At 36.0% G+C, this 14958-nt stretch overlaps 1 long non-coding RNA gene across 2 annotated transcripts in view; it reads left to right on the top strand.

The window, feature by feature from the left end:
* Positions 1-5419: 5419 nt before the first annotated feature.
* LOC120410555 overlaps positions 5420-14958 on the top strand; it is a 45367-nt gene continuing 35828 nt past the window's right edge. For both annotated transcript variants that reach the window (XR_005602812.1, XR_005602811.1), the window contains exon 1: positions 5420-5575. This is a non-coding gene — a long non-coding RNA (uncharacterized LOC120410555). The remainder of the gene's footprint in view (positions 5576-14958) is intronic.

Here is a 14958-nt window from a genome sequence, read left to right as displayed (position 1 = left end):
TAGCCCAAAAGACATTGCACATAAGCGAAGTCTTTCACCATAGGAAAGCAAAGAATTAACTATGAACTTTTGTGGGTTAGGGAACATGACATGAACACAAAGATCTAAGAGACTGTGCTGGCCAGTACAAAGGGGTTTTTGTAATGGTATGTTTGCAACCTTTTAATAACAATGAAAATATGAGATTGCTATCTTGAATAAGTCTCACTTGTTGATCTAGAAAACAAAAAAGTGTTGTTTTTCTGAAATAACTTTTAAGTTATAACTTACTTAAACTTATAATTGTTAAACTTGTGCAGATACTTTTAACACTGGAACAAATATTTATACTGAACTGGAGTTAATTTCTTTAGTCTCTTATTAAAGTTTTATAGGCATTAAAATTTACCATGTAAAGGAAATCTAAAAATATCAGAAGCTGCACATACTTGGGTATTATTTCTGTATGAAAGTACAATATATGCCATTTTGCATTTAATACAGTCTTGCCTAGAAGTCTGATTTTTGACTGTTGTTGTGGTCTGTTTTATGTAACTTAGGGCAAGTTTACATATTTTCATGACTGTTAATACTAAATTCTATACTAGCAAAAGGTTTAGGAGTCCTTTACAAGGAAACATCCAATACCATGTGGTCATTTTGACAATTTATGAAATGGAAAAGGAGAAAAATAAACAGTACCAAGCCTGACAGAGTTCAAGAAGTGTTTGGACAATACTCTTGGGTACGTGGTGTGACTCTTGGGGATGGTGCTGTGCAGGGCCAGGAGTTGGACTTGGTGATCCTTGTGGGGCCCTTCCAACTGAGCACTTTCTGTGATTCTGTGATCTGTTTAGTGAAATATCCATATTTTAGTACTTAATTCTCCTGATACCGTACGTGGCTGGAAGTGTATTTATGTTTTCCTTCATTTAAAACAGTTCACAAAATGAAGAACTGACATAGAAAACTTCAGGCTCAAATCCTTATTTTTAAAAAGCAAACCATTGTGGAAACAAACTCAAGTGGGAATTTAGCAAGATATTACTTGTAAATCCCACTATTGTGTCATCATCCCTGCCTGTTATCACCAGTCACTGGGGTGTTTTGTGCTCTTTTAAGTGACATGGATGAGATTGGATGAGTTATACTTTGTGTTCATGTCATGTTCCCTAACCTGCAAAAGTTCATAGTTAGTTCTTTGCTTTCCTATGGTGAAAGACTTTGCTTATGTGCAATATCTTTTGGACTATAAATCAGCAAAACAATTTTACAAGTGAATAATACAGAGTGAAAAAAGGTAAGTTAGTTGTGTAACACTTCAGAGGAACAGGGATGAAATCCATGAGTTCTAGCTTGCAGACAGCCCAGTATAGCTGTGAACAGACCCCATTGCATTTATTCCACAGTACTGTACAGTCTTTCAGAGTTGAGAGCTTCAATTACTTGTTTTCACATAATGCTGGTGTAATCTGTATATTAAATAGCATTTACCTAGGGTTCTTTTTTTTTTTTTTTTTTTTTTTTTTTTTTTAGTATGACTACTGAAATTAGCCTTACTGAGGAGTCAGCTGCTCCGTCTTGTCCAGCCATTGCTCAGTGAAACCTTTACAGGCTTTGGGCTTTGTCTTTACAGTAATTAGCCAGTGTAAATGTAAATATGTGAGAGAACTAGTCATATATTAACAGGTTTACTTAGCACAGGCAAATAGGGGAATGATAGTCAAAGTAGTATGTTCATGTTTTTCAGACTTCACTTTGTCTCCATAGATTATTTTTCTGGTTAAAATATCAAGACTCTTCCAAAAAGCTGTTCAGTGTATACAGATTAAACACCATCTCTGAATGTAATTATCCAAAGGAATTTCATTGGTTGTGAAGAGAAAGCCTGTAACTCCCCTATCTTTAAAATGTGATTTAGCCAGACAATGCAGATGTCTAAAACTGAATGGTGTTGCATAGAGCCTGAAACTAAAACTCTAAAGCTTATATTCAGATTTGAGTGTGATAAGTGTGGTATACACAGACTGCATCAATCAAATGGACTATATAGACTTAAACTTAAAAATACCAATCAGATCATCCTGCTAAAAGTTCTTACTCGTATTTATTAAACAGTTATGTGAGTTGTGTATTTAATAATTTAAGTATCAGCTTTAAAACATGGACAGTAGTAATGAGGAAAATAAGTAAGCAGTGGTGTACCTATAACACAAAATGCGTAGTTCATGATAGAGGATTTTTGACTGTGGAAAATGTGAAAAGTGAAAACAAAATCTGCCAGTGATTTTTAACATGAAAGAATTTATATCTATCAAAAGGAAACACATACATTGAGGGGTATGGGAAACCAAATGGGCTTCAGATTGTGTAACAGGCAATTATTGCACATAGAATTGAGCTACAAACTTTAGCAACCAGTTAAGTGGTGTTAGCCAGTACAGTTGACTTTTGACATCTTATATTGCCTTACATTCTTAAAATTTAGGTTATGTGAATTAAGGACAAATGTTTTGGTAATTTGGAACCAGTGACCAAGCTTGAGATACTTAATTTATATCACCTCTATATATGTGGGTGGCCAGTGATTTCACACTCAGTTTTCTGTTCCTGCAAGCTGTAGGAAGCCATCTCTGTCACTGTAAAGAATTGATTCCAGTTGGCTGCTACAAGTGTTTGCTTTTGTCTTGCATCAGAAGATGTCCAAGTTACTGTTAGTGGCATGTCTTTAGAATATCTTGCCATCTGCTGCACAGGACTATACGTTTGCTGGTTTTTCCAAATTTGAGCGTTGACTAATTAGGACCATGGAAAAAATTAAACAAAAGTTGAGAAGGGAAAAAGTAATGGGACAGCTGAAAAGAATCACTGGCATTCCGATACACTCTTTAAATAAACACAAGCTGTTTCATGCACTGTACTTGTTTTGAGCCTTACTTTTGTGTCTGCAGTACACAGCATTTATCTAGGGGATCATATCTATTTTTGCCAAAACATTTAGAGAAATAAGTTTTCTACTATAAAGGCTCTGAAAATCCAGCCTGACTTTATAACACAGCAGAATTAGGAGCTCAATCACAAGCAAAACACTAGAAATGGGAAATTAAAAAAAAAAATTTTCTTCTAATTTCTTGAAAATGAGATTCTTTCACTCTGAAAAGGTTTTAGGGAAATGCTTGATAGAGAGATGTCTCAAAGGACTGGTAGCATCATTTCACTCATCGCTGTCCGTTTGATCTCAAGAGTAGGTTTAGTTATTGTGAAAGGTGAACTGTGATGTTTCTCTAGGGGATAAATCATCATCAGGTCAATCTGGAACCTGAGTTCTTAAGAATGAGAGTTGTTCTTTGCTATTTGTAATCTTCATTAAAATTTTCTGTTTATTAGTCTTTGTCTGTGCATTTGAGTTCTTTTTGTGGTGCGTAGCGCTGTCTTCTCTGAGCCAACCAGTGCAAGGAGCCTAGGAGGTACTCCCAAGAGTCAAATTTGGCACCTGATGTAATCAGTTAAAACTGAGCTAGGAAGTCTTGTCAGTTTGCCCCAAAGTCAGTGGAGTTAAAAAATACACGTGGCCTATTTCTGTGTAATAGCTGTTTTTAAATTGGTATGTACAATAAAAATGCAATTAGACCTGGGAGATCAAACAACCTTTAAAAACCCTCAACGCAACCTCCCCAACAACAATGGCTAAAAACCAGGGGGGTTTTGTTTTAAATTCTTGTTCTTTTTCATTTAGAAACCCTGATGATCAGATAAAGCTTTGTTGTAAAGGGACAGATTGCAGTGTATTTGAACAGCTTCATCCAGCAAGGTTCATTCATACCAACCTCTTTGGCATCCAAATATTTTGGTGTAAATGCTTCTATTGGGGATACTGATTCAAAAACTCATTACCCAGTCAACATATTCAACTTAAAATAGAGGTTTAAAAAAATTACATGGTTTGAATATTCTTCTGAATGTAAAGATATACATAAATGCAGGAGGACTTCTTGATTCAGAACGAGAATGTTTTGTGGTGAAGTTAGACAAATCCAAATTCTGATTAGAGAGTTAAATCTACTGAAATAATATGGGTTCTGAGGTTTTATGCTAATATTTAAAACACTTAGAATATTTACATCATACAGGTAATCCATATCTCAGAATTCCTAGCTTGAAATCTGTGAAAATCTATGAATGTGAATACAAATAATCCAGTTTCATGTTATTTTAAAAAGTATGCTCTCTGCTTGTTTTAGGGGTCTACCCTAATGTGAAGTCAAATAAGAATTTTACCTAGTTTTCCTTTCTTGCTTTAAGAATTCATGTTCTCTGTAAATGTCCATGCCTAATACAAACCATTCCATGATTTTTAAAATATGTCTGACATAACAAAACCATCATAACATATATTTAATATGGGTTACAAACATAACTATTGTTTTCCTCTCTGTAGTAGAGCTTTCTTGGCTTTCTTTTAATCTTTTCCAGAAGGCCAACATGTTTTATATGAAAACAAAGTTGGAATCATAAGCATCTGATATATATATATATATATTTTTTTAACATCTCCTTAGATGATAAAACCTTGGTTTTTTCATTCTTACTCTGCAAGGTTACGTTTGTGCGTGTGGCCAGGGTGCAGCTGCTGTGTGGGGTAAGGGAACAAGCCATTGGTATGGCTGAAACCCCAGTGTGCTGTGCAGCACACACACGCTGAATTAGATGGTGATGGCTGGCAAGTTGTGTTCCTTTAACCTCTTTCTGTCAGGTTGCACCTGTGACTTCAGTCAGTGTCTCTCCTTTTTCTCTCTTTCCCTCTCCCTTCCTTCTGCTTTTCTCCCTCACACTTCTTAAAATCTTTTTCCCAAACAGAGTTTTTCCTTAATGCTTCATTCTTACAGTTACAGAACTTTCTTTGTAGTCCATTAATTTTTGATATTTAATTACTATTTGATATTTCATGTTCTTCTTTTCATTGTAATATCTTACTTATACCAGAATTTATGGAATAATCAAGATACATTGGAGGATTAGGACCTGAGAGAACATACATCCAGAATTAGGTAAGACCAATATAAAATTATTCTTTTTCTCTTGAAAATACATTCCACTGTTAGAGTTACCATAAAGATTGGTTCTACATGCTGAAAGATCCACCTCAAACTTGTTATTAGTGAATGCACATCTTCCTAGGGTGTGAGATTACTTAACCGGTACCACGGTGTTATCAACTCTTATTCAAGAGAGGAAATACGTGACCATTTTTAAATGTGATTTCCTCCTGTGGTGCCCGCTGTGTCTGGAGGCGCGTCCGCCTCGTCCCTCCGCCGCCGGGCTGGCCCCGTCCCCGCTGCCGTGCGCGGTGAGCGGAGCGCGCTCTGCAGTGCCCGGCTCGGCCCGCAGGGGGCCCGCGGGAGCGGCGGCGCCGGGCCTGGGCCTGGGCCGCGCTGCGCTGCGGAGCCCGAGCGCTGCGGGAGCCGGCTCCGAGCAGAGGGAGCGCTCACCCTGCTCCTCGTGCTGCCGCTACCGCAGCCTTGCTGCTGCTGCCTGCTTCTGCCTGCTTTTGTGCAAGCATATTCTTTGAATTGTTGCCTGAACAACCGTTTGAAACGTAAGTTTTGGAACAAAGCATCAAGAAATCATCTGTAAAGATAGCATCAGCCTTGGGCTGTTGCCGTTTTAGAAGTTGGATATGCTGAGACTAGTTTCCTTTAAATCTATATTAAGATTTAAGAAAGTAAGCTGAGTAATTTCTAGAATTAAAAAATAGTGAAAAAATATAATAGGTATTGGTAACACCTGTTAATTACTTCAGTACTACAGTTACTGAAAGTGCAAAAAATGGGGAAAAAGGATACCAGTTTAATTTGATGATCTCCCTTGTTGAGGTATATGAGTGCACTCAGGTGTGCCCCACAGCCATAATCTACCTTATTGCCTACGGAGTAGGTCAGCTAAGGTGTTGTGCCACAACACTTGCAAACTACTGTTATGCCATAGGAATAAGACATTTACAAAATACTTATTAAAGTCTCTCCCTGTGCATGTCCCATCTGTAATAGGGTTCCATCCAAGAAGAGCTTCTAAATAACCCTTCAATTTCCAGTGGTGTCAGTATGGTTATTTTCATTTTCCTAGAACAACCTAGCAGTGTTTCCTTGGTGTCGAGAGAGAAAAATGAGTCCAGTAGACGCAAAAGGTTATCAAATAAGCTCACGTGACAGTGCTTGTTTTACTGTCCTTATTTCAACTTCTAATTTTCTGTATTCCTTTTCTACTTAGAGAGCATTACAGGATATTCATACAATAAACACCCTGACCATGAGGTTAACAGTCAATGGTGTTATCTCAGACACAAATTTAAGCTTGTATAAAACATTTAGGAAGCAAAACCAAAGACATTCCAGGTAAAAAAATTCTAATACTAAAATTGTAAAAAAAAAAAAAGAAAAGTCAAAAGCAAGAATAATCTGCTGACAGACTTTCTGGTGACACCTCGTAGTTATTGTCAAGTGGCCATGTTCCATCCTTACCTTCTTTTGCTTCCTTTCAAGAAGAGAAGAAATACCCATTTGGACAAAATTAAGAATTTTGATTCTCAGCCACTCTGTGGAAAAAGTGCAAAAGTCAAACCAGGGCACATTTTGTGACAAGTCTGTCATTGGTATTTAATTAATCCCTTATTAGTTAATGGTCTGGTAAGTAGGTTTATCCTATCTTTTACTTCCATTCCCGCTGCAATTGTATGTGTTCTGTTTCAGGAAAGATGATTGGGGGTTTTTCCCCCAAAACGGCTTCAATCTTAAAAATTGTGATTTTAAAATTTTTTGGACAAGAAATAAAAATAGTATTCTGTACAGATTTTTAAAATAAATTTTACTAAAGTGGATCTTGTAGTCAAAAGTGTTTCACATAATTCTCTCCATTCCTTATTAAAATATGCCATTGCTGCTATTCAGTGCTTGTGTGGGAGTAGCCACACAGGACCAATGCCAATTAACTGGAGTTTTAGACAGATGCAGTACAACCTTTTTCCTCCTTTTTCTTAAGAACAGGTCTTGAGCTTAAAATCATTATGTCAAATTAATGTCAGTGTTACGTCCAGTGGGTTTTCTAAACACCAGCATTTTATGAGAATGCCAAAGCAATTTGGTTTGATTAGAAAATCTGATTCCTCTCATAAGTTTGTGTTCCTTTTATGTACTTGGGGTTTGAACTCTTTAACAAAAAATCAAGTTGTTGGTTTTTTTTTTTTAATAATTTGATAGGGCTTCAGGCTTCATTCGTGAGGATGCAGCTGCATTTGAAGGTACAAGATAACAGTTCTACTCTTGGCCTGTTCTGACTCTTGACTGCAATGTGTGCTTTCTTCCTTTCTGAGCATTTTTCTTCATGTTTCACTGCCATATCCTGGGATTTACAGCATTCCAAAATTTCCAGTCTTCCTAATTTTTGCTTTTAGAAAATTTGCTTTTTACATTTTAATGTAATCATTTTTATGATCAATTAAATCATGTGATCTATATGCAGGGGCTACAGAATTTGTGTTCCTGGCCACATTCTCTGTGTTTAGCTGTAGCATTAGATACTAATCCTGAAGAGGATTGCTGGAGGTTATGTAATGATAACTTCAAAAGTTACAATGGGACATTCTTCCAAGTACTGAGTCAGAGAAACACATTCCTCTACTAAATGCCTATTGAGTTGATAGTTCAATTTAGTAAGTCTTTGTTTACTCTTTAATCCTCACAGTCAGCTGGAAAACTGAATGTTTTTCTCTAGTAGCCAAGCTAAGGGAGTTGTTTTCTTTTTAGCATTTAGTAGGTAAAAGTGAAATCCGTTTTGCAAGGAAATGTGGTTTATAATCTTGTTTGTTTTGAAGTTATATATGCTATATATGTGTCTGTACACAAAAGAGGACAATGTATAATGCTGAATAGGATTCTGTTGCTTAAAATTTGAGTTTTTTACAAAAAAAGATACCCTACTGATCAAATTCCAGGAGTGATCAACATCATGTTGTTTTATAATAGTTATAAAACCAACTGACCTACCAAAAGTTTTCATGCTTTTGCTATTGAGACTGATCTGGAGAAAATTCTTTGAACTTGACTGTGTAAAAGTGCGCCTGGCTGTTGAGTCAGTCCTTTAAAAAATGCATGAGTCTCACAGCTGATTAGGAAACAGGAAGGCAGCTGCTTTGGCAATAGGAGATAGAGCTAATGCCATCAGCATGATCAAAAGTAAGGGCAAATTTAGAATTTAAAACGTCAATACAAATTATGGTTTATTAATGAATTTGTATTTATAGCAGGCCTATTACTTTTTGAAGAATTACTTTTCCTTTTATGGAAAAAATTAGACCTACTCAGATCAACCTTTATATTTGGCACTTGAAAGGAGCTATGACAAAGAAATAAATTCGTTTGTGTGGGGTGAACTTAAACTGAGTCAAACCAATGTCTAGTCCAAGGTCCTATCTTTAGCAATGACCAAGAGCAGATGCTTAGGAAAGAACAAGGGAAGAGGACAGACAGCCATTCCAAGTTCCTTGTGCATCTTACTCCAGTCTCTGCATCTCAGAAAGATGTGTGGTTTTTTTGTTTACTTGCTTTTGAGGGGTTTTTTTATTCTATAATTTTGGTCACATTTTAAAAACATGGTCAATTATAGCTCCCACAAAATCCTCCAAATGGTTATTATTTTCCTAAAATGTAAAGTTACTGTTCCAAATGTTTGCATTAAACATAAATAATGGACTATGACTGAAGGACTTGAACATTTTGCTGTGTTTCTCAAATGGGGGGCTGACAGCTGTTACTATTGTCTATTTTATTCACCACCCATTGTTTCAGTGTAGGATACAGCCCATATAGTAACAGAGTATGAGCAGAGTTCTTATTCTCTGCCTGCTATCCTAGACATCCTTTTCTTTCAAGGCATTTACTGCATACTGCATTGAGTCCTTTCAACTGTGATCCTAAAAGCTTAACTTTTCTCTTTCTTTAAGATTTTTTTGGTCAAAAATGGTGGATCTTTTGCTATTAGCTGAAATTTCTTTCATGGCTTTATTTCACTCATGTCTGTGTCTTAGGAATAGAAAAATAATCCAATCTTGTTGCACAAAGATATAGTTATTTTACCCACTGTGAGCTGAGCTGTCAAATGCTGGACCTGATGGAACTTCTACTATTAAGGAGCAACATGAGCCTCAGAATGCAGTACAAGATATCTGTATTGGGGCTCACTTAGTTGCATGCAAGCAGCTCAGAATTAATGCTTCAAGAAAGCAGAGGACTATTGTATTAGTCACTATGTGTTATAGCCTGTAAAATTTCCCAGCTGACTGATGTTAGTATTACAAACACAGTGTGGTGGGATTACAATATCAGACACTATTAAGCATAGAAATGATTTACACTTAGTTAATATTTATAACTGCTCTGTTTATTTTACTGTCAGGTATAGAAGATCCTTTTTATAGAACAATAGCTACATGAGACTATACAGTAAAATGTAACTTTCTAATTAACTGATGGGTATTCTTAAAATTATATAAGATGACTTCATGATGAAAAATGGCCTGAGTTGTTTGCTTATATTATTTGTCTTGCTCCTACTAGCTTTGACCTATAAATTCTTCAGAACCTCGAATTCCAGCAGCATATTGTTGAAGCAAGAGAAATAGCAAAATGGGCCTCCACAAAATATTCGAGAAAGTGATTGTTCTGTAACAGTTTTATTTTATGTTTTGCTATGGCCATCTAGGTCTGGAAAGGGTTAGAATTGTTAGTAAAAGTTAGGTTGTATTTTCTTATCTATTTTGGTGGGATGAAGAAACAATGCAAGGAGATTTAAACAGGATGTGTAAGGAAAAGAAGAGAAACTGGCTTAGATAAAAAATAATCATAGAAATAAATTATTTTGCATAGGTTACTTCTTAACCATCCCTCATGGGATGAGAGGAACTATACAAACTGAGTCATGAAGGCAAGCATTGATGTGAACTTTGGTGAACACTTCTGGTGCTACTTTCAAATTTCCTGTCCTCTAAGATAATGTTTTCCATTGACAGTAATTATATCTGTCTGAAACTGTCTGTGCAGTAGCTTAATACCCTGATATCTGGTTTTCAGCTGTTCAGTAGAAGTAAGTTCCTCTCTTGGTCTGCAGGTGCACTAATAGAAGTTGGCATCAGTGGCTAGGAAGGACTTGGAAGCAGCCTTGGCCAGTGACTGACAGCCCAGTTCAGATACCTCCAGAGGCTCTTGCAGGTTCCTGGCAGGCATTCCTCTTTGAAAACTTGCAAGTTCTTATTTTTTCTTCCACAAAAATTTTGCTTTCACACTGCTGTGTTTCTGCTTTGTCATCTGTGACTTCTCTACTCAGGTTTGTTTCTGGTTTTTAAGTTTATAAATGAGCAAAACAGTTACTTGTACTCTTTAGATACCCAGAAGTTACTGGAAGTCAGAAGAATGAGGTAGGCAATCTAAATATTTGAGTACAAATGTTTTGGAAGTTAAATAAAATAATGATTGTTTCTTTCTCTTTTGAAAACATAAATGTATCTGACTGCAGTTACTACACTTAATGATCTCCTTCATTTGCTCAGGTTGTTGAGACATACTGTTTTCATGTGTTATACACTTCTGCCTTGTACTTAGAAGGAAAAGAGAACCATATGTTGTGCTTTAATGCTAAATCCCAGGGATTGTCTGTGTGGTTGTAAGGGGTGTGTAGATAAGCCATGACAAAATGACTGCCCCTATCTAAACTACATCTACTATAGAAGACATCCAGTAAGTAATTCTGTAATTCTACTAAAGAGCTGTCTTGATATCTCATGCTTTTTTTTAGAGACAGCCTAGATTTCTTACTTTCACATCACATAGCTAGCTTGGGCTAGGGCTCATTTTGGAGACTTCGAGATAATTGCTGTAGACAAGACTCTGCAATATGAAATGCAGTGAGGGAGAGTCCCCATGCATGACTGCTTAAATGGGGTCACTGAATACACTGAGCATTTTGTAACTTGTATTGCTAGGTGGTGATTGTAGCTTCACATTGTTCTGAAGGTCTGTGCAGAAGAAACTGCTGCTTGTGTTAGGATCTTCTTCCTTTGACACTTAATTCAGTTATGAACAATTTTTCTCAAAGGTTTTTGATGACGATATAGCTTTATTGCCCTGATTTCTCCTGTTCTGTGATGAGTGGATACAATACAGACATTACTGGAAACATTTTTGGCATGTATGAGATGTAGAGGGTGAAAACCATCTTATCTGCTAATGTTAAACACAGTTGACTGTAATGAAGACATAGTTAAGGAGTTTTTTCTCTTTGCTCATATTTAAAGACATAGACTGGTAATATCCAGCTGAGTAAGATCTGCTTATGCTTTTTCTTATCAAGAGTGCTATGGGAAACCTAACATTTGGAAGGAATATGTATGTCAGTAAGTCACATTTGTCCTCAGGGCTATTGAGGACCAGGCAGAACACCACTAGTGTATTGATAATTTACTTAAGGGAACAATAGAGATAGATTTCTGTCACTACTAGAACAACTCACTGAAATGTTGAGTCTGACGGGAAAAAAACAATTTTTTTCTATGTTTCAGCTGTTTATTTCGTAAAGTATCTTCACACGTAAGAAATGAAGTCAGATAGATCATTTGGCCCTTTCTGCAGATTAAAATTTCCATCAAAATTAATGTGACTATATAAGGAAAGAATTCAAGCATTTGGTAAAGTTTTTCTGAAATTATACGTTTGGTTATTAATTGGCTACTTGCACTTCTGAAATAACTCTCCATAACAAATTCCTTTTGTTGTATAAAGCAGCTGCTCAGGATTAATGTCACGTCAATGTCTCGGGCTGCAGGAAGAAAATGTATGAGTAAAGCTAAACCTCAAATGTCAGTGAGCTCTTTATTTTTACAACAGAAAAGTTTTGAAAGTGATCAAAACAGCTGTCAGATTAGGTGAAGAAGAAAACCAATGACTTGAACACTCTATTGCTTTACCAGTGGCTTCTTCTTTTTTTTCTTTTTTTTAGTAGAACTATCTTATCTTAATGGCACATTAACATTAACTGATTAAGAACTATTTGCAATAGATTGCAGTAGCAAGGATTGATCATTATCTGCTTTATATGCTGAGTACTTTTTCTGACATCTAATCTGGCTCATTGAGACTGTTTTCTTATTCTATGTTGCCATATACAAGAGACATGCAAGCAATCCATTTGTCAGCAAAGTAACACACCTAAAGTATCTGTAGTGAGGTTTTATTACTGCCAGTTACTGGAATATTCTGGAGTATCCATTGGAATTTTTTGGAAGGCTAGTTATGACACAAAAGAATGGAAGGGAAAAAAATCAGTGCCTGTCTTTGGGAAGAGAGAGAAAGCAAGTACAATGTTATAGATAAATGAACTTTAGCTCAGTTCCCATAAAAAGAAATATTTGTAAAAAAACCCCAAAATCAAGGTGATTAACAGAACAAATTTTTCATGGGGAAATTATACCAAGCTGGTTTAATTTCTGTCTGCTAGGGCATTAGCCCTTCTCTGTGACTAGAGGAGAAGCAGTTTGACATGTATCTCAACTCTGAGGTTCATATAAGCAGGCTGGTAAAACTTGGTCTTGATGCATCTACTGTCAGGTGGGTACTGGTCTGTTTTGTAGGAGTATTTGGTGGTAGATGTTAATGCTTCTTTAACTAGAAAGTTAAGTACTGAGTGAGGATTGGCAGGAGTCAGTTCTGGGTCAGGTGCTACTTAATATTTTTGTTAGTGATCTGGATGATGGAATAAAGACTCACTCACTGAATTTGCACATAGAATTTAGGAGATATCTGCTGCCCAAATACCATGATAGCAACAACTGGGTAAGAAACAGTTCTGTAGAAAAAGATCTTGATGTTACACTAAGATTTAATGTGACTTGACTTGGCAGTGCTGCAGAGTTATAGGGAAGGGAGTGACCTTATGGTGTCATACTTTAGGATGACCAGGCTTGGTTGTCACATTTAAGGGAAGGTGTGGGCCGGATGAAGAGAATTATTCACCAAGGTGAAGGGTAAGAATGACAAGTGCTTAGGAAGTAGGACTTACAAGAAGGTCAAGTGAAACTGGGCTTTCTTTACTGAAACTTCTGTATCATTTTTGATGTGTAAAAGGCTGTTGCAAAACCAAAACAGATGCGCGTCTCTTGTGAATATGATGAATAAATGCAGATAAATTAAACTAGATACTTGGTAAATTAAGATAGAGGGAAATGGAATACGTTTCCTAAGATATTGTAGTGTCCATAGTTCTTGACGTTTCCAGCAATTTCATACATAGACTTAATACTATCTTGGGCCAGAAAGTGGTCTAGATTGTCTTGAGTGCTTTCAAGTCCTAAGACTTAATGAAAACAGTTTTATTTACTTACTGATGTTATTGGTTAACATTCGGTTTCAATCTTGTGTGATTTTTGTTGGAAAAGCTGTTTCATATGAGATGTTTGATTCTTACATATCTTGGGGCAAGAAACACCTGTAGTAATGATGATTTATAAGCAAGTTAGCTGACCATGTCAGTGAAAGTACATTTAAATTGGAGTGGTGCACATACACTGATACGTCACACAGCTGTGTAACCCTGGATAAGATCTGAGGTCCCTGCTAACATGAAATAAAGATGAACTGTCATGTTGATCACTACTTCCAGAGAGTAAAATATTTACATTTAAAAATGAAGTAGTGCAAATAAATTGAGAATGGAGAAAAAAAAAAATGTTACTTATAGCAACATGCAGAGGAAGTAGAGGTTCTTGATGTTTTATAGTTCATAATCCTGTAATCTTGCTGTATCTCAAACAGCTTTTGGGTGTCAAGATAACGCCTTTAGCCAAAAGGTGTTTACAACAAGGTAAATTACTTTAAAAATAACTATGTAATCTATGTCCTTTGCACTCTGAATAGAATTATGCATTGGAAGATAATTAACCCATCCCCTATTTTGTCATTTTGCTTTCTGTTAAAAATTTCTATTGAATTTGTAATGAAAAAGATAGCAAGTGGGTTTTTTTTTGTTTTAGGGTAGTTTCATTCCAATACCATCAGAAAGGTGACAGTAACTTTACCACTAGCTATGAAATCTGTAGTCATTGTACCTAGAATTCGTAGACTTAGACCATTGTAAACGGCTGAATTCTTTGTGGAATAAACAGAAATTAATTTTCTATACCTAATTTTCATTAAATACATCAATGACAACTCAAAAGTTAGATTTTACGGTAATATACAGGATGTGGTGATGTTGTAAGAAGGTATTATTCATTTGTCTTGGGAAAATTTGAGAACAAATCTTGCTCAATATAAGAATTATTTTTTAAAAACCCCAAGCCCAAAACATATCTGTCTTTTACCTCATAGTTCATGAGTTCCATTTTTTTTGCTATGAATTTCAGTAGATTTCATTTTTAAGTGGCTGAGTAATCTTCTATAAAAGTAGATGCTTAAGAATTTCCCCTCGGAATCATTCTATTCATGTGTTTTGGATAGTCCTTATGAAGAGATATTATTCTTTAAGCAAGTTGCTTTCACAATACTATTGATGTGCTCAGAGATTATGCATTCTTTTTGGAGGGGAGAAGCAAGGGTGCATTAAATATTAACATTTCCAAAAGTTTGGTATGGCATATTTAGTGTCAGAACATTATTGTAACAGTCTTGTGTTTGTCCATTTGCTGTTCTTTCAAATGAACGGTGCTCATACAATACTGGTTTTTCTCCTATAATTTTTCAGTGTGCAGTTACTTTTTTTGCAGAAAAATGTTGACCCTGTGTCCCTCTAGAAGATAATTCTCTTCCTAAAAAAAGCCTGAGATGTGACAGCTGAGACACCTCATGAAAATATTTCTCTCCTTTCTGAAAGTACTTGAACATAGTTCAGGGTCTGCATCTAAAAGATGTTGAGAATTAGTTAAAATGAATCCTACTCATC

The sequence above is a fragment of the Corvus cornix genome, chromosome 10, assembly GCF_000738735.6.
Source record: "Corvus cornix cornix isolate S_Up_H32 chromosome 10, ASM73873v5, whole genome shotgun sequence".
NCBI classification, from domain to species: Eukaryota; Metazoa; Chordata; class Aves; order Passeriformes; family Corvidae; genus Corvus; species Corvus cornix.
This window is presented reverse-complemented; position numbering and strand designations above follow the sequence as displayed.